Here is a 26,022-nt window from a genome sequence, read left to right as displayed (position 1 = left end):
AATATGCAGTATGATATATTCCATTTGTATGGGAAGTGCCACGCTCCCTTTTTCCCAATTCCACATTTTCTTGGTGGTGTTAGGGATTGACTTCATATAACTCCTTACTGAATTTCAATGTTCTGGCATATACCTTCAGAGTTATGCAGTACCAAAGATTCCATTTGTATGTGAGGTGTCACGCCCCTTTTATATATATCGAAATTATTTTTAGCCGAAAACATTCGTGTTGATCGAAGGAACCTATAGCCAAAATTTGGTGATGACTGAAGTGTGGGAAACACGTTTCCATAGCGAACACACACACACACCAAAGAGGATAAATACAATAAGAGCCGTCACTCGTTATTTTTTTGGCATTTACTCGATGTATACTGAGAGGTAGTCGCTACTTTTTTTTTGGGCGAGATGTTTATAAATGTCTTCTATACATTTTCGTGGGGTATTTGTTTTTATTTTTCGACTGTATTTAATTAGTTTATATAATTCTTTTTCCAAAAATCACAGTTGCACAAGGGGCCTACACGGCATGGATAAATGCGAGACAATTAAAAATGTCCCTCTCAGAAAACATTCGGCATCAATTTTTTCAATTTCCAGCGAGATACTCGCCACAAAATAACGAGTGACGGCTCTTATTGTATTTATCCTCTTTGCACACGCACACATACACACAGAATTTGATTTATATATATATAGATATGTGCTCAATTCACTGCGTTTTCTTGCATTTTTTTGGTAACTTTAATATCAAACTTTAAGCCTCCTGTGCCCGGGGTGATGTTTTTAGGAACGGTGGTCACGCCCACATCTTATTTCCATGTATTCTTATGGATCAATTCATACCTAGAGGCAGCAGCACTGCGCGGCGCGTCCATGGGCGGCAATGTTGATGAAATGGGCAAATAAGTGAGGCGCCCCTGCCGCTACATGTCGCGCCACAAATCACACACACAAGATTGCGCATTGCGGATGTAAACAAAAGACCAGCTGTTTTTTATGGGCAATTTTTACGTAATTTTCCTTTAGCTCTTGTTTTTTTTCTCTCTTTCTTTCATTCGCTCGAGCAGTCAAGTGTGACATAGGGTTGGATTTTATATACGGTGCCACGATTTTCAAACTTTTGTTGATTTGGAGGGGTAGAGGGGGTCCTAAAAATCACAAAGTTATCATCCGCAGCTCTAGGAAAATCTTAGTTTATGAAATATAGCTTTTTAATTTTCAAATTTAGTAGAATTTCAACTTAAGTCCTGCACTTAAAATTCGGGTCGCACATGTCGATAGTAGTATCAAAAGACGCGTATTTGCGTCAAGATTCAGAATCCGAAAGCAGAAACTATATTTTCTGTCTCGTTTAAAGTTCTTCGCGGAAAACACGTCGGTACTATTGTCGATTTTTTCGTTGTTGCAATTAAACAAACGAAAACAAATGAAGGTGGTATACATTGATAGTGTATGTTTGTTTCCATTTATGTCGACGTGCCACCACCTTATAATGTTCTACCCAGATAAAAAGATATTGTTGCGGAGCTGGCAACACTATTCACAACCTTCATTTGTTTTCGTTTGTTTAATTGCCACAACGAAAAAAGCGACAATAGTACCGACGTGTTTTCCGCGAATAACTTTTAAACGAGATTAAAAATATAGTTTCTTCTTTCGGATTTTGAATCTTGACGCAAATACGCGTCTTTTGATACCGCTATCGACATATGGGACTCGAATTTTAAGTGCAGCACTTAAGTTGAAATTTTACTAAATTTGGAAATTAAAAAGCTTATATTTCATAAACCAAGAGTTTCCTGGAGTTGCGGATGATAATTTTGTGATTTTTAGGACCCACGCCACCTCTCGAAAAATAAACAAGTTGGAAAATCGTGGCACCTTATTCAAAATATTCCCCTCGCTCCACTTAGTGTGTACGCACTTTAACAATATTTTAACCAAAGCGTTATGTAAGTCTGCCTTAAAGTCCTAAAAATAATAAAGCAATGCAACCGTGCGAAATTTAAAAATACGAAACGATAAATACAAACACAAAAGAAAATTGGACAAAAATATATAGCAACAACAAGAGAACCATAAGAGAACAAAAAAAGTGCAACGAAAATGGAGGCGAAGCGAAATTGAGAGTTGCAGCAGCAGCAGAGCAGAGCATGCAGAGAACAACCAGCTGTGCAGGCAACAAACAAGTCATTCGACCAGGAACAATTCCAACTACGCATAACAAATTTGCAATTATCAAAAACCACCACTCAACGTAAGTGTTCATGTTTGTGTACACTTCACTTCGGTGCGAATTCTTGTGCTCGTGCAAAATTACAACACACAAACTTGTGTATTCCGCCGAAGTTTATTTTTCAAGCGCTTTATTTTTTTACCATTTCGTCGGACACTTTTCAATTTGGGTAGCCAAATGAAAAGAAATGTGTAGCAAAGAATAAAAGAAAAAATAAGAAGTAGCCAACAGAAAGAATTTTATACGCTGTGAATGCTTGGAGCAGCTCCAACGCAATTCAATTCGCTATCATTCGTCGTCGGCGACGTTCGTTTGCTTATCGAAGTAATTCTCATTGTATTCTTTATGCTACGAGCAGATTATTAGCAGAGTGAAAAAAAAGAAAACATAAAATTAATATCAATTTGAAAGCAAATTGTTCCTTTCTTGGAAAAAATTGTTTGAAAAAATAAAAACGATAAGTTTGTTAAACAAAAATCGGTAGTGATTCGATCGGATTCGATATCTTGCATTAGTGTGTGCGTGTGTGTATGCTCTTACGAAATATTGAGAAAAAGTAATTTGAAATTAAAAAAGACATTTTGCGATAAAAAAAAGAAATTTAGCTTTTTTCTTAAGCTTAGATTAACAAAATGCACAATTGACGAGTTCGTGTTAATTACAATACATTCATTGGCGTATATATTATAAATCTATATGAGTGAGTGCGTATTTACAATTCCATATACATAGCTATACAGAGTTCTGTGTAGGTGTGTAACTTTTGCTGTATTTCTTATTTTGATTGGGGCCATACTCGTTCAAAATAGATAAGAAACCGAAAAGAGCTGGAAAATCATAAGCGGAAGTCCAAGTAAAATGAAAATATGTATGTAAATTTATCAACAAACAAAAAAGAATTGCAAAAATGATATAAAATACATAGCGCTGTTTAGCTAACCGTTGTAGATAACACAAAGCAGAATAACATGTCAACTGAGCAGCAATCGCAGCAGCAAATACAACAAAGAAGCAAAAATCAATTTATATCTACGTTTGCACTAATCAAAAACAAATAATAAACTAAAAAGGAACGAATAAAATATCTATTGAATACAACGAAACTTATAAAAGAAAACGGTGAAAAAAAAAACAACAACAACGTTGATAACAAAGTGCAGCCAGTTGATTCTTCTTCTAGTTAACGTGCAGCTGATAACTACGAAAAAAAAAAAAATAAAGAATTCAAACAACAAAAGCGATTGCGTGTTGATAAAAGTTATGAAAGAGTTGAGATAATTAAATAAATAAATACGTAATAAACGAACAGAAAGTCATAATTTCTTTATAACTTTCCGAAATTTTGTTGGTATACTAAATTTTATGCATACATTCGCACAAATTCCGTGCGGGAGGCCTACGCATACAAATATCTCTTGTATACATAAAGTGCAAGACTTGACAAAGGTGCTGCAGTTTTGTTCCATTTACCATGCACTGAGCGAGCGAAAGGCAAAAATTTGAAAAAGTTAATTTAAACTGGTAGGAAAGATGGCTTGCATTTCTTCTAGTCTGACTCAAAATAAAACTTCAATAATAAAAAATTAAAAAGTTGAAATTATTAAAAAAAATAGTAATTTTTAAACGAAGTGAACAGTAAAATGAAATAAAATTTAAGGCAATAAGAAAAAAATTTTTATTAATAAATGCAACTGAGACGAAATAAAACAAAAAAATCAAATTGAATGGCAGCCCAAATTTTGAGTAAAATTGGAAAAAAATTAACAAAAAATAAAGTGAAATCTCATAGGTTTAACAAAAGTAAATCGAATAAAAAAAATATATTCTATAACAAGAGAAAACATGAATCAAAAAATGAAAAAAAAAATAATAATAAATAAATAAAATAAAATAAAATGAAATGTTTGATAAAATAATATTGTAAAAAAATAAAAAAATGATTAAAATTTTATAGAAAATATTTAAGGAAAATAGTTTGGAGCAGTGTTGGGCGTTAAACAGTTAAATTTTTAATCAATTAATTAATGGATTAAAAAAGTTAATAGCAATTAAATCAATTGAATTAAAAGTATTTGCACTTAAATCTCAAATTGCATTTTGCAATTAAATTATTTACAATTGAAAATATGTATTTAAATAAAAAAAAAACTAAACCTGTAAGAGATTGTATAAAAAGTTAACTTAAATAACTTTCCCAAGGCAATATCTTTATGGACTATTTTCTATAAGAAAATTTTATTTTAACAACACAAATAAAATCAAAGATTTTAAATAAATTAATAACAAATTTAAAATTTAAAAATAAAATAAAAAGCTTATTAAAACAAAATTGTATAAAAAAATAAATTTTCATAAGAGATCTGATTTTTTTATTTTAAATCAAAATTTGTTTGCAAAAAAAATTGAAATAAAAACCAAAAACAAGATATAATAATTTAACAATTATTAAAAACCTATATAAGCTAACCATAGCTGACGAAATCTTAAAATATGTAAGAGTTGCGGAACATTATCAAAAACAAAAATACATTCAAGGTTTAAAAGAAATGAAAGAGTTTATAGAACGATACAACTTAATAAGAAAACGGGGAATCGGAATAAAAATAAATTTAAATTGATTAATTAGTATACAAATAAAATAAAAACTGTACGCATAAATTTAAATAAAAAAGTTTAATACTAAATAAACTTAAATTCATAAAAAGATTCTGTATTATAATTTTTATAATTTACAAGTTTCTTTTCATAAAATCGTGTTTTTTGCGTCCCTATTCATTTAAATTCGGAAATTTTTTTAAATGTCTTTTATTTTGCTGCATTTCTTGATTGCTTTCAAAAAAAAATATTTTTTGCTTATGTACGTTTCTTGTTATCATTTTCGAAATTTTATTTGACAATTTTATTTCTTTTTTATAAACTTGAATTACTTATGTAGCTAAAAATGTATTTTTAAATCTTTTATTGCATGTTTGTAATTTGATTTATTAATTCTTTGTCAAATTTGGTTCTCATTATATTTCTATTGAATTTTTTTTATTCCATTCTTACCTAACTTTTTTTTTACAGATTTATTAAAATTGTATTACTGTTTACAATTTTATAATTTTTTTTTGTTTACTGCTTCCTTTTTTAATTTTTTTGAAATTTTTTTCATGATTCTTTTAGTTTTTGTCTAAAGCAGTTATTTTGTAAAAATAATTTGTTAAACTTTGATTAAGTTTATTTTATTATCTTTTGCTGGAACTTATTTTTTTCTTATTATTTTATATTAGGACGGAATAACAACAAAAATTCTTAATAAAATTTTGTTTGAGCATTTTTATAAAGCTTTAGTTATATCAATGCCTAATTTTTTTTATTAAAATTGCTTTTATTATACTCAGTTGAGCAGAGCTCACAGAGTATATTAACTTTGATTGGATAACTGTTGGTTGTACAGGTATAAAGGAATCGAGATAGATATAGACTTCCATATATCAAAATCATCAGGATCGAAAAAAAATTTGTTTGAGCCATGTCCGTCCGTCCGTCCGTTAACACGATAACTTGAGTAAATTTTGAGGTATCTTGATGAAATTTTGTACGTAGGTTCCTGAGCAATCATCTCAGATCGCTGTTTAAAATGAACAATATCGGACTATAACCACGCCCCCTTTTTCGATATCGAAAATTTCAAAAAACCGAAAAAGTGGGATAATTCATTACTAAAGACGAATAAAGCGATGCAATTTGGCAGGAACGTTACTCCTATTACTATATGTATGCTTAATTAAAATTAGCAAAAACGGGGAACGAACACGCCCACTTTTAAAAAAAAAATTTTTTAAAGTCAAATTTTAACAAAAAATTTAATATCTTTACAGTATATAAGTAAATTATGTCAACATTCAACTCCAGTAATGATATGGTGCAACAAAATGCAAATATAAAAGAAATTTTCAAAATGGGCGTGGCTACGCCCTTTTTCATTTAATTTGTCTAGGATACTTTTAATGCCATAAATCGAACAAAAATTTACCAATCCTAGTGAAATTTGGTAGGAACTTAGATTCTGGGACGATAACTTATTTCTGTGAAAAAGGGCGAAATCGGTTAAAGCCACGCCCAGTTTTTATACACAGTCGACCGTCTGTCCTTCCGTTCGGCCGTTAACACGATAACTTTGAGCAAAAATCGATATATCTTTACAAAATTCAGTTCACGTACTTATCTGAACTCACTTTGTATTGGTATAAAAAATGGCCGAAATCGGACTATGACCACGCCCACTTTTTCGATATCGAAAATTACGAAAAACGAAAAAAATGCCACAATTCTATACCAAATACGAAAAAAGGGATGAAACATGGTATTTGGATTAGTTTATTGACGCAAAATATAACTTTAGAAAAAAACTTTGTAAAATGGGTGTGACACCTACCATATTAAGTAGAATGAAATGAAAATGTTCTGCAGGGCGAAATAAAAAACCCTTGAAATCTTGGCAGGAATACTGTTCGTGGTATTATATATATATAAATAAATTAGCGGTATCCAACAGATGATGTTCTGGGTCACCCTGGTCCAAATTTTGGTCGATATCTGGAAAACGCCTTCACATATACAACTACCACCACTCCCTTTTAAAAGCCTCATTAATACCTTTAATTTGATACCCATATCGTACGAAGACATTCTAGAGTCGCCCCTGGTCCACCTTTATGGCGATATCTCGAAAAGGCGTCCACCTATAGAACTAAGCCCCACACCCTTTTAAAATACTCATTAACACCTTTCATTTGATACCCATATCGTACAAACATATTCTAGAGTCACCCCTGGTCCACCTTTATGGCTATGTCTCGCGAGAAGGCGTCCACCTATAGAACTAAGGCCCACTCCCTTTTAAAATACTCATTAATACCTTTCGTTTGATACCCATATCGTACAAACATTCTAGAGTCACCCTTGGTCCACCTTTATGCCGATATCTCGAAAAGGCGACCACCTATACAACTACCACCACTCCCTTTTAAAACCCTCATTAATACCTTTAATTTGATACCGATATCGTACAAACACATTCTAGAGTCACCCCTGGTCCACCTTTATGGCGATATCTCGAAAAGGCGTCCACCTATAGAACTAAGCCCCACGCCCTTTTGAAATACTCATTAACACCTTTCGTTTGATACCCATATTGTACAAACGCATTCTAGAGTCACCCCTGGTCCACCTTTATGGCGATATCTCGAAACGGCGTCCACCTATGGAACTAAGGATCACTCCCTTTTAAAATACTCATTAACACCTTTCATTTGATACCCATATCGTACAAACAAATTCTAGAGTCAGCCCTGGTCCACCTTTATGGTGATATCCTTAAATGGCGTCCACCTATAGAACTATGGCCCACTCCCTCATATAATACTCTTTAATACCTTTCATTTGATACACATGTCATACAAACACATTCCAGGGTTTCCCTCGGTTCATTTTCCTATATGGTTATTTTCCCTTATGTTGCCACCATAGCTCTCAACTGAGTATGTAATGTTCGGTTACACCCGAACTTAGCCTTCCTTACTTGTTTTTTGATTCAATTTAATTTTTTCTGTACATTTTTCAAATTTTATTTTACCTTCGAAATTTTTTTATCCTTATTAAATTTTTTGTTATTTTCTAAAATTTTGTTTTTATTTTTTGGTTAATTATTAAGCTCAAGGCTCAAAATAAAAATACACTTATAAGGCTATTAAAATTTTGTTTTTATATATTTTTGTATGAAATTATATTTTTTGAAGTCTATTAAATTTTGAATAAAGTTTATTTTGATTCTTTTTGCAAGTTTTTCTTCAATATTTCCTAAATTTTGTTTTTACAAAATATTATTTTATGTATTTTATTAGCGAGTTATGCTCATATTGCTTTATACAATTGTTTTTTTTTTTGTTATTTTCTCTAATATTATTTTATGTTAAACTTATTCATTTTGAAGCTGCTCTAAAACTAAAATTTTTTTTATCCTGAATTTTAATCACTGTTATTTTTTTATTTATTTATTAGTCTTTCATTAAAGCTTAAAAATGGTAATACATTTTACTTTATTTTTATCTAAAGTTTGCTTTACAAATACTTATTTAATTTTTTTATCAAGATAGATTTTTTGTCATTATTTTTGTCTTTCCTCATAGTATTTTTGTATATTTGTGTAAGTGTATCTCTATTTTTATTGTATTATATAAAAAAAAATGTTTCTTCCCTAAACTTTCTTTTTATAAAATATTTTGTTTGTCTTAAACGTATTCCTTTTCTTATCATTTAAATAAACGTATTCCTTTTCTTATCATTTAAATAGAATTTTATTATAGCCTTAATTTTTTAACGTTTTTTGTCTTTTAAACTAAATTTTGGTTTACTGTCCCTTTTTAATTTGTTTGTTTTTTTAAAATTAGATTTTTAAAATTTATTTAATAATTTGGGAAAATAATTTTTTCATACACTTTTTTTGGTTGGCTTATTAAAATGTGCTTGGAATCGTTTTTATTTTTTTAAAAATTTTCAATTTCACATTTACAAAAAACCCAAATTCTTTTTATAAAAGTTATTGTTTTTGTAATGTCTTTTTAAATAATCTTAGTTTTTGTTTAGTTTCATTTATTTTTTAAGAAAATATATTTTTTTTGGTTTGCTTAAATTTTTTTATATACATATGTATGAGCCTTTTTAAAATTTTTCAATTCGCTACTTACAGAAAAGTTCACATTTAAAAAATTTTTTAAATAAAAAGTTTGTAAGAAACAGAAACATATTTTCGAAAAAAACATAAATTTATTAAAAAAAAATTTTTTTTTCAATTAAGAAAAAATATATCATAAAAATAATAATGATGAAATAATTATTGTTAGGCCTTGAGCTCGTTTCAAACTCACGATCTTACAAATCAGTAGGACAAAACAATTGTTAATACATCCCAGAGCTCGGGGAAATAGTGTCAATAAAATATGACACTATGGAATCATCGCCATAAACAATTCCAATTTTCACAACTATTCTGCAACAGATGTCGCAGTGCTGTGAATATCAATTGGCAAAGAACCGAATAGAAGTAGAAATAATGAAGGCAAATAAACAACCGCTGTAATAGCTGAATGCTTATAGCAGCGACGCCTCAACGTTGCCGATGAAGGAATTTAGCAGTTCCCGAAATGGATCTATACAACGAGCTTTGCCAGTTGTCTAAATTTTTTCTTTCAATTAAGAAAAAATATATCATAACAATAATAATGATAAAATAATTATTGTTAGGCATTGAGCTCGATTCAGACTCGCGATAAATTTATTAATTTAGCACATTGATACAACAATTTAACCGTGATGAAATTTTTTGTTAAGAAAAAATATAATTTTTTATTAAAAAACAAAAATAGTACGAATGTAATAAAATATAAATTTTTTTATTAAAAAACTAGCAGACCCGGCAGACGTTGTTCTGCCCTAAATTTGGTCTATCTGCATACATTTTAATAAGCTTTTTCCGTCTAACTCTGCCCTCGCCCCTCTACACTTTTTCCGAATCTTCGCATTCACTCCTTCTCCTTCTCTCTTTTCTCTTCTCTCAAATTTTTCTCATTCCCCTTCATATCTTATTGCCAGTCCCAGGGGGTGGATGTATTTTGTTCCAGTCCCATTCCGAGTCTCAGTCCCAGTCTCACTCCGAGTCTCAGTCAAGCAAATTTATATACCAAATTTCAGGCAAATCGAATAGGACGTATATAAATAGGTATGTGGGTATTATTAATTCATGTCTTTATTTCGGCATCGCATGCATATTTATCAGTTTTGCCAGGTTGATGCGACTAAATCGAATATCACAATGAAAATTACTTTAAAGCTCTCAGCAACAGCTTTCATTTGATATCCATTATACACACACATTCTAGGGGTATCCGGGTCCATGTTTTGGCCTATATCTCGAGACCCTAGTCACCCAGCGGTGTAAAACTTACTCTGTACTAAAGCACTCATCAACAGTTTCAATTTGATACCCATAATGTAAAAACACTATCTAGGCGTTCACCGGCCCACGTTTTGGCCTATGTCTCGAGACCCTAGTCACCCAGGGGTATGGAAATTACCCTCTACTAAAGCACTCATCAACAGCTTTCATTTGTTATCCATATTCTATAAACACATTCTAGGGGTACCCGGATCCACGTTTTGGCCTATATCTCGAGACCCTGTCCGCCGATCCTGAATTTTCTTTACTATAAACCTCACGGATCCCGAGACTTTTCCAACGAATGCAAAACCGTGGAATTCGGTTAGTGCGTTTGGGAGTTATAGCGTCAGGAAGGAAAACCCGACTTATTTTTATATTATAGACTAGCGTACCCTCGTCCGCTTCGCTAGGCGATAAATTCAACGATTTGCTTAAAGAGAATAAAATTAATACGAAATAAAGCAAATTCTTTGATACAATTTCATTCGAACTTTATTGTAACACCTTTTGGTAGACAACGTTTTTGGTTTTTCCATCTTTCGCGTAAATGAATAATGACGATGGTTTGCCTACTCGAGAGCAAGCTACATACATGGACAATTGTCCATGAGAAAAAATTGGGTATTCTAAATTAATAACGCACATTTGTAGAGACTATCATTGTGCCTTATTAATTGTCATAGCGAAGGCAAGGCGAATAGGGAACTGCAAACGTTTGAAATCGAATGGTAAATCCGTCTGAATCAGTGGAATTCTGGGTATGAAAACGCCTTCTCCTTTGTTCTTCCCTTTCAAAATTGTTGCTTCGATAACGTTACCCATTAGCTTCTTCGCAGCGAGTCTGGTACCGTTGCAAAGTCGTGGCACATTTATGTTGCGCAGCATATTAATCGGTGCTCCATTTTTAATCGTAAATTATGAGGTGGTAGGCCTGGCAAATCGAGTGAGTTTAAGATTTCAGTTGGATAATTTACGACATTATCTTGATCAGTAATAGTGTGCATTGACTTATATGCAACTATGTCACCAGGTATTTGATCCACAATAGCTGCATTTATAACATTGACGTCCTTATTTTTCCCAACTAAAATGGCTCTTTCCCTGAGCCAATCATAGTTTTTGTAATGTTGAACTACTTATGTTTGTAAATACACTCTGTATCAATGCCCCTAGACTGTGAAAAAGTGCAGAAATTGTTAGACAATGTAATCATTCCTGTTGGATCGACAGACATTTGACCATTTCCGATTTTCAGCAATTGCTGTGAAAATTCAGCTGCTGACGGATCGTTTTGTAGTTGAACACGTACGTTTGTAGTAAATGTAAGCGTGTTTACATGTCTCCATAAATACGATGATTTTAAACATGCATTAATTTCATCTGCAGCCGTGGATTTTGGGATGACAGGTAATGTTTGCCTGAAATCTCCAGCCAATAAAATCATGGCACCTTCAAAGACTGTTCGGCTCTACGAAGAAGCTTTCAAAGTTCTATCAAGTGCTTCCAATGATTTCTTGTGTGCCATAGTACACTCGTCCCATACGATGAGCTTACATACTTTAAGAACTTTTGCTATTCCAGATGTTTTCGAAATATTACATGTTGTTGTTTCATTTACCTGCATATTCAAAGTCAAATTTAATGCAGAATGTGCTGTGCGACCGCCTTCCAGTAATGTAGCCGCTATTCCGGAAGAAGCGGGTGCCAATGCAACGTTATCTGATCGAATTGCTGCTAATATCAATGAAATCAAAAAGGTCTTGCCTGTTCCCCCAGGAGCATCCAAGAAAAACAATCCACCAGTTCCATGGCTAACATTATTCATGATTGTATCATAAACATGTTGCTGTTGGTCATTCAATTTCGTTAAGTTTGATGTTAATGTGTTTAGTTCATTACAATCACAATGGTATTCACGCTCCAGTTCTCGATTGAACATATCATGCATTGGAAGATTTGCTGCTGGCATGCCCAATTGTACTAACGATTTGTTTGACATCGACAAACAAATGTCGTCAATTCTTATCAATGCTTCATTGTAAATTTCCAATGTGAATTCCAACTTATAATTTGCAGTATTTCGACGCATTTGGTTTAAAATATCATCTGCCATATAATCTTTGAAATTATTCCATAATTCCAATGGATTAGATGGGGAGCACATTGCAAAATAATGTTCGTATTTGATGTGGACTGGCTATTACAGCTGAAACGGAAAGCTTATCTTCCCAATGCTTATCAACCTCCAACAAATTTAATTGTTGACATGCTTCATGATATGCAGCGCACAATTCACCATTAATTGTTCTTAAAGCTTGGAATGATGTTGGGCCACGAACATTAATTAACAACAATCGCAAGTAAAAACACTCAGAATTATTTGGATGAACTGCATAAATGCATCCCAATGCATCCGTTGAGAACACATTAGGATGACCTTGAACTGGTTTTCCTTGTTTTCGTCTTTGAAATGTTTTCCTGGATTTATCCCATGTGAAATATTGTGGCACTTCTGCATATAGCAATGTTCTTGCAAAATCGTCCGATTGACATAAATGAAAAAAGGCAGTCAAAGTTGTATACGGTGCACTTGTTGCTCTAAGCGCTGCATTTTCAGGAGTAAAATAAACGTGTTGGCCATTTTAAAGGTGAACCGCTAAATGAACGACTGTTGGATGTCTTTCGTGTATTGGGAATGAAAAAAATTCGCCATATTGCTTCGTTACTCCTTATATAACGCCCCATTTGATAGTTTTAATCTCGTCGTTGTCATTTTTGACTGCACCGAATACAGCCATATCGCTTCCTTTATTTACATATTTGCGAATGTATTTAATTGATTTAACGGAATTACAGTATTCCACGTTAATATGCGCTTTGAATATTTTGAACAACAATGGACAATATGGAACAATCCAACCATTGTCAACTTCAACATTTTGATTTCCGATCTTAATTATCGTTGATTTACCATTGTCATCAGTGGATCGACGACGATATGCCGGATATCCATGGTCATCTGTGACCGTATCCGAAATTAATGCTCGTGGGTATCGCTTCGAACATTTTCCATCAACCATGCACGGAGAGTTCACATTCAATGCACCTCAAGGTCCATGTATCATATTTTTTGTGACGACTTCGAAGAAATCTGGATCAATCGTTTGATCCGGTATTTCAACTGATATCACACTATCAATTTGACTCGGTTTAATTTTATCAACCAACCAAATCAAAATGTGTGCGTGCGGTAATCCCCGCTTTTGCCATTCAACAGAATACATATAACAACGCACCTCTCCAAACACTATGTTTGACAATAAAGTCCATAAATGATTTTAGTTTTAGTTTGAAAATACGTGCAGTTATGTCGTGTCGATCAATTGGGGATTGGCCAGGAAACAAATGGTCTTTGATTTCACTCCATTGCGGATTGCATGTAAAAGTAATAAACAGATCCGGCCGTCCATAAGCGCGAACATACGCCATAGCATCCTGTGCATATTCATGCATGTGTCGCGGGCTACCAGTATATGTTGCTGGTAATATGATCATTCTACCGATGTCATTCACATTTCCATCGTTATTCACTGCATCCCGTAAGTGAATGTATACCTCGGACCATAACTTAGTCTGGTTGAATTTGATATAGTTTAAGCGCTCGGTCTCAATTTTTGCATACATATCCACGAAAAATTGGTGAAACAATCTTCTGCATTTCATAATGTGAGATTCTTCATTTTCACGAATCATTAATCGATATGAATAATAATTCATAGCACTAACTTTTTTTTCGTTTCTGCGCCTGGATTAAAAAAAAATCACATTTGTGAGATTATTATTATCATATGTGAATATTGATACCCATAATGTAAAAACACATCTAATATTATTCTGATACACGTTTTAAGCAATATCTCGAGACCCTAGTCACCCAGATGTATGAAAATTACCCTCTGCTAAAGAACTCATCAACAGCTTTCATTTGATATCCATATTGTATAAACACATTCTTGGGGTACCCGGGTCCATACTTTGGCCTATATCTCGAGACCCTAGTCCCCTAGGGGTACGAAAAGTACCCCATATTAAAGTACTCATCAGAAGCTTCCATTTGATACCCATATTATAAAAACACATCGTAGGGTTATCCGGGTCCACGTTTTGACCTATATCTCAAGACCCTAGAAAATAAAAAAATTTTTTTTTGCTAAAAACCTTCCCCTATTTGATCCCTATAATATGAAAAAAGAACGAATAAAATTGGCCCCGTATCGGCCCCAAAAAATGGACAGGAACGAACATCACTTCATTTTTATATATATAGATAATAAACAATTATAAAAAAAAATTGTTTTACTATACAAAAATATTTGGTATTTTATATAAAATGAGTAACAATACATACATAAATATAAACTAAAAATAAAATGCGCCCATAAAGCAAAAATAAAATAAAAATAAAAATTTAAAGAAGAAATGTTAATTATTAACTGTTAAATATTCTCTATAGGTAAATAAAAAACGAAGTATGTAAAAGGAAAAATGCGCAGATTTTCTTAATCAACGATCACTGATAATTGAAACAAAACGAAAATAAAAGTTAATAATAATAGATAGCGTTGATGTCAATAACGCACACCGTAAAGAAAAATTCTAGCTATTTTGTCGTTCATACAACAAAAGTGTCTGTAACATTGGCGTCTTTGGCGGTGGCGCTGTCGGCGATTTCGTACACACCATTTTCGCGCAGATAGCAGAAAATTTACAAAAATTAAAAACAAACAAACAAAATCAACGAAAAGTGACCAAAATGACTAGCATTGCCATAAATTCCGTGACCGGGTTTCGCCTGCAACGCAACGATGTAAGTAACAAATCTTTTAAATTTCTATATTTTGTTTACTTGAATTTTTTAGCTATGTGCTTGCTTTAATATATTTATTTATTAATAACATAGCATATATATATGGGGTATTCCATCCCATTTCGACCAATTTTGAACCCGACCCCTTTAGAATTGGCTGAATTGGCTAGCTCACGAAAGACGTTTTTCAGAATTTTTTCATCCAACTCAAAAAAAGTTATGAATTTAAAAAAAAACACCGTTTTTGTTTTCAAAATGCTATAACTTTTTCAAAAATTGACCGTTTGGGATCTTTTTTTTTTTTAAATTTGTTTTTAAATGTACTTTTCGGAAAAAATACAAAAAAAAATTTTAAAGTTTTTTTTTTCAACTAAATAAAAAAAAAAAAATTCTCGGCCCACTCCGGGATTAGTGGGGATGATTGCAGAATTGATTGAAGTTTTTTATGAGAAAAAAAAGGGCGAAATTCGAAAAATCTCGAAAAACTGAAAAATTACAAAAAAAAAAAAACTTAAAAATTTTTTTGAATTTTTTCCGAAAAGTACATTTAAAAACAAATTAAAAAAAAAAAAGATCCCAAACGGTCAATTTTTGAAAAGGTTATAGCATTTTGAAAACAAAAACGGTGTGTTTTTTTAAATTCATAACTTTTTTGAGTTGGATGAAAAAATTTGAAAAACTTCTGAAACACGTCTTTCGTAAGCTAGGAAAAGAAGAAAAACTTTCAGCCAATTCTAAAGGGGTCGGGTTCAAAATTGGTCGAAATGGGATGGAATACCCCATATGTATTATCTTTTTATTAGTTTTCACTGCTCATATAGGTTTTCTCATCAGCCGTTTAAGACATTTTCATCCCAGCCAAATTGTTATTGTTTATTAAATATTCAGCATTCATTTTATAGGTGAATACAATATCGCAACTTTTGTTTAATCATGTTATCGTTTGCTTTAAGCGCGGTATACACATCATAAGAAATTGTTCAAGAAATATCTCGTATATATTACTTGTGTGAAAAATAGTAGTAGCCAAGTAGTTAGGTCCCTTAAGCTAGCCCAACCTTTCCAGCCCAATCAAAAAAGGACACACTTTCAGCTTTAGCTTAAGTTTAAGCTAGCCTCACCCTCGATATTTAAAAAAAAAACAAGTGTAATAAATTTAATTAACCCGTATTAAATTAGCATTAAATATTGTGCAATTTAGTACGGTCTCGTTTTTTGATTGGGCTGGAAAGGTTGGCCTAGCTTAAGAGACCTCAAGTAGTTTTGACATTGTCTCTATATCCCTGTTCTCTATGAAGTAGTGGCGTCACTTCGCTGCAAGACTAGAAAGTCAGATATAGCAATGCATTACAAGAAAATTTGTTAAGATTAACGTATTCGAATTTAAAATGCACTTAAGTGAAAAGAATACCCTAAAAAAGAGAAAAAGAACACTTGTGCTCAAATGGAATGGCAAATTCCATTCAAAAAACTCATAAATACAGTCACTGTTATTCCTGGTATTTAACCGACTGTGTTTTTACAGGGTCGATGCTCAAGAAATAATAAGATGCACATATATTTGTTGGCGAAACGAGGGCGCTCGCTAAAAAATCTTTAGAAAAAGGTCGCGTTTTCCTGAGGGGTGTATACTACTTGACAAACGAAATTTTTCTTCAGTGGTTTTGGTAGAAATTTTTCATTCCTTGCGATGTGGATACCATGATTAAAGAACAAACATGAACATTATCTACGTACATTTGTAAATATCAAGTTATTGTTACAAAACATTCAGTTGATTTTACAGTAAAATTTACTTGTGCTGATTATACTTCTATACTTAAACATATATTTCCCTTTTGTTCTTATCAGTTGTTTGCTTAGCAGCTAATCCAGTAAAGAAAACAACTCGCTAATGTGATATTATCTTAGTTTAAAAAACTGTTGCTTTAATTTGGGCCGTGAACTGCATCCGGATTTTTCAACTATTCGGATAAACCGGATATTCGAATAACCGGATACGTGAACGGAAAATCCGGATATCCGTATGTCTGGATACTGGAATATAAAAGTTGAAGATCTGCATATCAGAATTGAACGAAGCAAACATCGAAAAATTATCCACAAAATATGTTTGTAAATTATTAAATAAAAAAAAAAAATAAATAAAATAGCTTAGCATCATATTACATATTTCTCAATACGAGCCTTTTTTATATTCACTGTTAATTGATTTAAATGCCCCACGAATTTATTGTTATTAATGTTAAATAAACATATATGGTACATCAATTTATTGCTTTCACGAGATATCCAAAAATACGGTTATTAACTGGATCTTCATAAATCCGGATATCCGGATAGTTTCACAAACGAATATCAACCGGATAGCCATGCCGTCCGGATTTTATCCGTGTCAACTGATATTCGTATGGTTATCCGGATATTCGAATATGCGGATAATCCTAGCCCTACTTTAAATATTTGCCTAATTTATTTTAAGATTTAAATAAATACTCATGTTTGAGTGTTATTTGTACTCTTACATTAAAATTACAGCCACCCTCGTAATTTCATGACTATTAAACCCAATGCTTGTTATACGAATTTAAGTTAAAACTTTTCTCTCTCTCTTCTCATCTACGATCTTCACACGAACATGAAGTTAGCGAAGCACCTTCGGCGGATCAAAAAACTACCCGGTCGGTGTTTTGCCGCAAATAAGGCGCTCATTACCACGTTTGCCACTTTTGGTCCAAAAATGGTCCTTTCCAACCCCATTTGGTTAATCTTGTTTTGGTGGCTAGATATTTCGATCGTTTATCAAAAACTTTTCGTGATAGACTTTTGTCACTGTTTGAGCTTAACAAAAGTTGTTGCAAATGCACGTACATCTCAAACATTGTAAATTTTACCAAGTAGCGCAACTAACAGCTGATCGGTGAAAATTCGCACATTCACACGCACAGTTCTCGACTCAGTTTCAAAACAAAACTTTAGATTATTTAATTCAAATTTTAAAGTGAGATAATCCTTACAAATTTATGTATACAGAATATATATGGCGTTTTTGTTGTTATTAAAACAATAGTTTTATTTATATTAAAGCTTTTATCATTTTTTTTTTTTAACTTTGAAAAATCTCCGAACACCATTCCTTCATTATATGACATTCGACTGCCTAGTCCACTGCCTTCCACTCTATTCGCAACATAACCTCTACTTAAGCTGCCAAACTATATAGTAAACAATGATCTCAAATTAATTTGACGGAGTTGTCCACTGATAGAAGACATTCTTGTATTGAAAACTAAATAAGTTAATGAGACTAATTTATTTTATATTAAGTGCACTTACCACTGTTTTATGTTCAAGTTATACGATATGCTTCGATAGGTAATGAGAGTTTTTAAATTTTTCTCACACAGCACAAAACAAATTAATGGTTTTAGGAATGCCAAGGCTATTATGTTCTTCACACTGCGATGCGGCTATATTTTCTATTTTTGTGTCTGGAAGTTAATAGCATTTCTGCTATACAACCGTCAAATTCAATATCAGTTAAGGAATTAAAAGTTTCTATATATTTCCGACCTGCGCTAAAGAGTTAAATCAGAAAAATTAAGTCTGCTTATATTATTCCATCAATATGAGTAATTTTAGGTGCAATGATTATATTAAAATATTGGACATTTAAAAAATGTCAGTGTACATAATTTAGCATACTAAGTATCTTAACCCAAGAAATATTTTTATTGGAAGTAAGGCAGGAATATTTTTGGAAAGCGATAACTTAACAAATCCTCAACGTAGATCGGATATAAACGCTTTGTGCCAAATTATTCCCGTTGGAGAAACGAACCCCAGAAAGTTTAATAATAACATTGTTAATAATAACTAATTTCTCGTACCTCGTCAAATGGAAATTCGACCAGTACTACACAGTTCAAACTTTTAAGACTTTTCAATAGTAAATCTGAGGACTATGGCTAGATTCAATCAATGTGAGTTTTGAAATTTATATTTTTCTCTAACACAAATTACATGGAAATAATGTACATTTCAAAACCCGCACTTACTGAATCTAGGCCATAGATAGGAAAATTGAAGCGTGAGGGTGCACTGGTAAATGGAAGTGTAAAGAATTAAATTTAAAAAAAGTGGAGCATTCAGCTATTGGAAACAATTTTGTTTTTACTTTTTGTCTGATTTTATAATAAAATTGATACAACCGAGCCCTGGAGAAATTTAGTTTAAAAATACAATTTTTATGTAAATAAAACAGTACTAGGTTGGCTTGCGGCACGGGTTTGATCTAAGGTTTTTCGTTAAAACAATTATTTATATAAGTCTTTTTGTAAGAATGAAATTGTGTCTGACTTTGTACTTTACCACAACCTGAAATCAAAGATTTTACAAAGAATTCGACACATTCGTGAATTGTCGAATTGTTTGTAAGCCAATTGAAACTACAGAAATTTGGTCAATTTCTTTGGGTCTTGCTCCTTTTTTTCGATTAATTTTGGTCCCAAATGAAAACATGGTGTGGCAACCGTGCTCATTACCTACGAAGAAAACAATTTTGTTGCTCTTTTCTAAGTGCTTTTGTTTTGGGTGCCTCGCGTGAACTTTGCGAAAGAAACTCTTAAAAAATACTTACACTTCACTGATCGAAAAACAACTAAGCTTACGTTTTGTCGCTTATTAGATTGGTTGTGGAAAAAAGAATTTTTTCACTCGTTTCTAAGTAACTTTTTAGTTGCTTTGACAGGAAACTTTATACTTAAAAGCATACATATTTTTCGTTTGTCTTACTCTGTTCTTTGCTTAGTGATTAAGTCAACAAAGAAAATATTAAATTATTTTAATCTCAAAAATTACAATTTTAAATATTTGCTTACATTATGTCGAGATTTAAATAATTCATTCATTTTATTCATGATTTGTCGCTTACATTAAAATTACAGTCACCCTCTTAATTTTATGATCATTAAACTCAATTCATCTAGGATCTTAATATGCGCACCAAGATAGGTCGACTGTTGTAGCAAAACCAACAAAGCTTTGTATTTTCTTATTATCTTCATATCTAATCTACCTAGTGTGGTCCATTTCTCTATCAGAAGAAGTTATTCCCGCAGCCGTTTCCACCATCTTCGGTTGGTCACTTACACTGAAAGAAATGGTGCTAGTAAAATCAGCAAATCGGTTCTGTTGTTTCTTCACTTAACGGAGATTCGGTGAAATTGGTCGAATTATGGTTAATTCGACCGAGTTCTTTGTCAAGCGAACAAATTAGTTTAGTCATTTCAACAGAAGAGAAATTGTCGCTCTTAAGTAAAAAAATTTTTGTAAAATTGAAAGATTCCTAATCAATCTAACTGATTTTTCTGTTAACACAACTGATCTTACAGGTCATTTCAACGGCGATCAACTATCAATACATGAGCAAATTTCAAAGAGAATTTTACGCTCACTGCGCTCTATACTTTGTACTTATGACCTGCCACTTATGACTATGCCACCTGTTAAAAAAAAACACCAAAATAAGAAAACCATCAAATCGAAAAAGAAACACAAAAACACATAGTTTTTCAGTTATCAATACAAAACGAAAAACCCATTTTTTGAATTTACTGTGCAAAAAATTATGAGATACCGGGACACCTATTTATCGGGTACAATTTTGCAACTTCTCGTCTAAGCGAAATGCAAAATTGCGCCCTCTTGTTGCAAAAGTTTTGCTTGAAGGAACAGGATTTTTCCAAAGTTAGTAGCATTTTGTTCAAGTTTTTATGAATTTTCACGCACGCGAACGAATCTAATAAGATAATAAAAAACATCCTTGTTTAATGTTGATGTTTCCGATAACGTAAAAGTTTGAGTTGTTTTGGAATCGTTTCAACTTAACGTGTTACGAAAATTAAACTTGCCGAATTACATGTTTCATTCCGTACAATAGAATTTTTTTCGATTTCAAATCCGTTGCCTTTTAATTAAACTTTTCCCGTAATGCTATATAGTAGGCAAATTGATTCCTATACAGAGTTTCTTTATATTGACTTCCCTAATAATGTGTGATAAAATTTGTGTTTACGCTTTTAGAAGAAAATAACTAAGGTCAATGAGCCAAGTTGACGAAAACAGTTGCTCGGTTTCACCCGGGTTTAATATGAATACGACCTTTTCTTCTTGACGATCTGTTTGTAATATAGCCTTGCAATGGATGAGCTTTGTATACATAAGTTGGATTGGTAGGTAGGTATGTACAATCGCTGCGACCCCGCTCGCCGAAGTAGCTAATGAAAAGCCGATACTATGCCATAAAACTCGCTTGTATCTACTGAGCTCTACATCGTATACGTACTACAACCAGCCCGAGAATATTTGGTATCCCGATTGCTGATATTCCAACAAGATTTTTAAACAATTTTTAACTCGAGCTGCTCTACAGTCTCTTTTGCAGTTACGTCTTTACAACTTCCGAAGTGATAATTACGCGCAATATCCATGTTTTCCGGTGCCGACCCCCATTAGTTTATGGGGTCGGCCCTAGATCTACCCAGTAGATTCCTTGTCCTCCTCTCATTGTTGTCTGGCCATGTAGCTCTTGAAATCGCGCAGCTCGTGGTGCACTTCCAATTTTCAGTATACATACATATATATACTTTACCAGTTACTATACAGACCTTGAGTGATTTGCAGGCTTGGCAAATCGCAAGGACTTCTGCAGATGAGTTTTCACTGACAAGAAGGGCGACTACCGCTTAGAAAAACTTTTTTCTAATTGAAAAAACTTGTTTCTAAATTTTTGATGCTGCTTTTCCCGGAAGTTGAGCTCAGGATTTTCGGCGTGGTAGGCAAACCACGGTATCCCAACACCACGGCCTGTTGCATGTTTACTTGGCCGCCTTTGATTTGCCACTCCACAAAGTCTAACATTTGCCTAAAGAAGACTACTTTTAATAATACATTTGATAATGTGGAAATTATGCATTAATTTGTTGATTTTCACAGCCGCATTGTTTTTGCCTCCATTTCTTAATGAGCTGAAAAATTGGAGCAACATGTGCAAATATGTTAATACATCTGTGAATGAGCAAAAACACGCAATCACTTTATAGCGACTACAACGATCTTGCCGCAGCCGCCGATCTTCTCTACTACATCGAACAAATATTTGAGAGTTCTTCATCATATGATGCTGACGTTGTTGTTGCGCTTTTAGTTGGTATATACCGGCATGCGATGGTATAAATAATACCTGCTAATTTACCTACTTACATTTCATGTCATATCCAAAGTGCAAATCTATTTACCCACTTATTCATATTTTATTGCTATTGTACGCTAATAACGATGAGAGTGTGAGATGGAGATGATTTTCGCAACCTAAAGCATATACATATACACGCAAATACATACACTGAAAGAAAAAGACACCGAAATACGGGTCAATTCAACCAAAATTTCTGTTAATTTTTATCCATCGGCACAAGGTGTTGAATCAACTGCGCACAATTCGTAATTGACTGTTTTAGTAGTCAAATAAACAAAAAACGTTATTTCATTATACTTTACCCATAGTTTTGTTAATTTAACAATTATTACTGTCGCTCTAAGAATACCAATCAAAACTGTTAGTATGAAAAGGATTTATTTTCATTCGAAATAACCAGCGTAAACTGTTAAATTAACAGTGTTTATTGTCGAAATGACACTGACAGTGAAATCTATTGACATAACAGATATTTCTGTTTTTTCTAGATTAACAGCGTAAACTTTTACATCCACAGAGTTTTCTGTTCATATGACATTAATACCTGTGGAAAAAATAAAAGCCGGATAAATATAATTTTAAACTTACGTAGTTTTTTTTATTTGTATAAATTACACATAAGTACATTTCATTTCTAATGATTTTATTGCTATATTTAGTAATATTAATTAAAATAATAATAACTTAAATCTGAATTCAAATAAACAAAACTTGTTCCGAATCACCATCGAAAGCTTTGGACGAAAGTATATTGCCATATATATACGTAAATATGTGAATACATAAATACACATGATTGCTACATATATATTCACACACGCGTTAGTACATTCTCTAGCGAACCACATTGGCATTGGTTTCAAGAATTTTATTTCAACTTTTTCTTTAAAAATTTTCACCATATTGTTATATTATAATCATAGTTATATTTGTGTACGCACACTTGATATAAAATGTTTCCATTTTCTTTGAATTTAAAACAAAAATCGGACAAATAAGTACATATGTATGTACTTACTAACCGAACTTCAATTGGGCGTACATCAAATATGCTGGCATACATTAAATATTATACACTTTTATTAAACGCACTTTCACCAAATTTTATTTTTTATAATTTATTTAATTTATAGTTTTGAACTTCGCCGCGCGTCACTTCACTTTTCAAATAGAAAGGAAAATAGTCACGAAACTGATTCTCAATTCTTTCAGTTGCAGCTCATTCTCAATTTCTTCTCTCGCATGTAGAGTTGCCACACTTGATTGTTTCGAACAAAATTTGTAGTATTCATGTTTGACATAACATTTTAAATAGAGAACTTGTAAGTTATAGAAAAGTAAAGAGTAAAATTGAGGGAAGGTAATTCACCACTGGAACTTTACATGTAATTCGGAAAGTTTAATTTTCGTAACATGTTAGGTTGAAACGATTCCAAAACAGCTTAAACTTTTATGCTGTCGGAAACATCAACATTAAAAAAGGATGTTTTTTATTATCTTATTAGATTCGTTCGCGTAAGTGAAAATTCGTAAAAACTTGAACAAAATGTTACTAACTTTGGACAAATCCTGTTCGTTCGAACAAAACTTTTGCAACAAGAGGCACAATTTTGCATTTCGCTTGGAGGAGAAGTTGCAAAATTTTACCCGATAAATACGTGTCCCGGTATCGCATAATTTTTTGCAGTTTTATGCACATTAAATTCAAAAGAGGTGTTTTTCGTTTTGTATTGATAACTGAAAAATCAGTTTTTTGCTGTTTTCCCAATTTGTGTGTTTTTGTGATTTGGTGGTTTTCTTATTTTGGTATTTTTTTTAACAAGTGGCACCATCGTCATAAGTACAAAGTACAGAGCGCTGTGAGCATAAATATCTCTTTGAAATTTGCTCATGCATTGACTGTTGTTCGCTGTTGAAATGACCTGTAAGATCAGTTGTGTTAACAGAAAAATCAGTTAGATTGATTAGGAATCTGTCAATTTTACAAAATTTTGTTAACTTAAAAGCGACAATTTATCTTCTGTTGATATGACTAAACTAATTTGTTCGCTTGACAAAGAACTCGGTCGAATTAATCATAATTCGATCAATTTCACCGAATCTCCGTGAAGTCAAGAACAACAGAACCGATTTGTTGATTTTACTAGCACCATTTCTTTCAGTGATATCTTCAATTGTAATTGCAACATAATAAACTACTTACTTAAGCCATTATTGGCGCTAATTAATTGCATTCAATATGAATATGAACCATAAATACAGTGGCAGGCGTAAAAATAGCATAAACATAAATATTTATTAGTTGGTTTAACTAAATTTAGGCGTAACCAAATTGATCGGCTGCATGCTAATGTATATTTATGTCGTGCCACAAATCTCGAGTAGAGCGATCGAGTAATGGCTTGAAACGATATTCGACGGGTGCATAAAACTGTATCTGAATTACTCGTGTCGTTTTTCTACCAAAGGCGGGGAAGATCAGTCACATTTATCCCAAAGGCTACAGACCCATTAGCTAAACATAATTTCTGCTTTAAGAGGCTGATTGATGTGTATATATGAAAAACTGTTCTCCTAAACACAACATGCGTACACTAACGGCAAGTCGGTAGACACGGCACTACTTAGGGTGCTTATAAACACAGAGAAAGCCTTGGAACATAAGGAGTACTCCTTTGGAGCCTTTAAAGGCATTGCCGGTGATTACAACAATTTATCTTAACAGGCAATCATGGAGGGTCCTATGTACATTTAACTACATCCAGCCCTAACCAGAAGGATGTTGTTGTTGTTGTAGCAGTGCTTCGCCTCATCCAATAGGTGCGACCGATCACAAATTGTCATCAATATCCTCTAACGAGAGTCAACAGGGGTGGACAATATAGAGAGGGGTGTTAGAGGCGTTCGTTCCACAATACAGTTAAAGAGATGGTTGGTGTCATGAGGGGGGACACATTACAAGCAGGACATATGTTTTGTATGTCGGAGTTGATTCTGTATAGGTAAGAGTTTAACCTGTTACAGTATCCAGATCGAAGCTGAGCTAGAGTGATTTGCGTTTCCCTAGGGAGAGTGCGTTCCTCTTCTGCTAGTTTTGGGTATTGTTCTTTGAGTACAGGATTCACCGGGCTATTCCTGGCATAGAGGTCCGATGCCTGTTTGTGGAGTTCACTGAGGACCTGGTTGTGTTTTTTTGTATAACCCCATTTAACCAGATGGATGGGTTGCATGCTTAATTGCAAGAAGATTACTTCGCAGTAGGGGTTGTAGGAGGCCACGAAATCAGTGGACAGAGGCACGGCGCAGAGCGGGGTATTATCACCTCTGCTGTGGGCGCTGGTTATCAACAAACTGCACAGGCAGTTCGACGAGGGACCCGTCAAACTTACGGCGTACCCACATGACGTTTAAGTTGTCATAAGTGGAAAGTGCCTTCCAGGAATTAACTCTTTAATGTTTCGGGCGCGTCGTGATAAAATATACGCCTGGTCATATAATGTTGGGCTGACCGCCAACGCGGAGAAGACGGATATGTTCTTGTTTACTTAGAGATATAAGGTCCCAAATTGGAGTAGACCTAAGCTTTGAGAGGTAACCGTTGCTTAGGATTGCGCGATCTGGGAAAAACAACCCCGATGGCTGCACTGTACGCCATTTTGCACATTCCACCTGTAACC

At 33.1% G+C, this 26,022-nt stretch overlaps 1 protein-coding gene across 1 annotated transcript in view; it reads left to right on the top strand.

Moving 5' to 3' along the window:
• Positions 1-1,591: 1,591 nt before the first annotated feature.
• Positions 1,592-26,022, top strand: part of LOC137245406 (F-box/LRR-repeat protein 20) — a 248,838-nt gene continuing 224,407 nt past the window's right edge. The window contains exons 1-2 of the mRNA XM_067776028.1: positions 1,592-5,096; positions 14,734-15,087. The gene's annotated coding sequence lies outside the window, so the exon portion shown is untranslated. The remainder of the gene's footprint in view (positions 5,097-14,733; positions 15,088-26,022) is intronic.

Source organism: Eurosta solidaginis, chromosome 3 (assembly GCF_040869045.1).
Source record: "Eurosta solidaginis isolate ZX-2024a chromosome 3, ASM4086904v1, whole genome shotgun sequence".
Taxonomy (NCBI): domain Eukaryota; kingdom Metazoa; phylum Arthropoda; class Insecta; order Diptera; family Tephritidae; genus Eurosta; species Eurosta solidaginis.
This window is presented reverse-complemented; position numbering and strand designations above follow the sequence as displayed.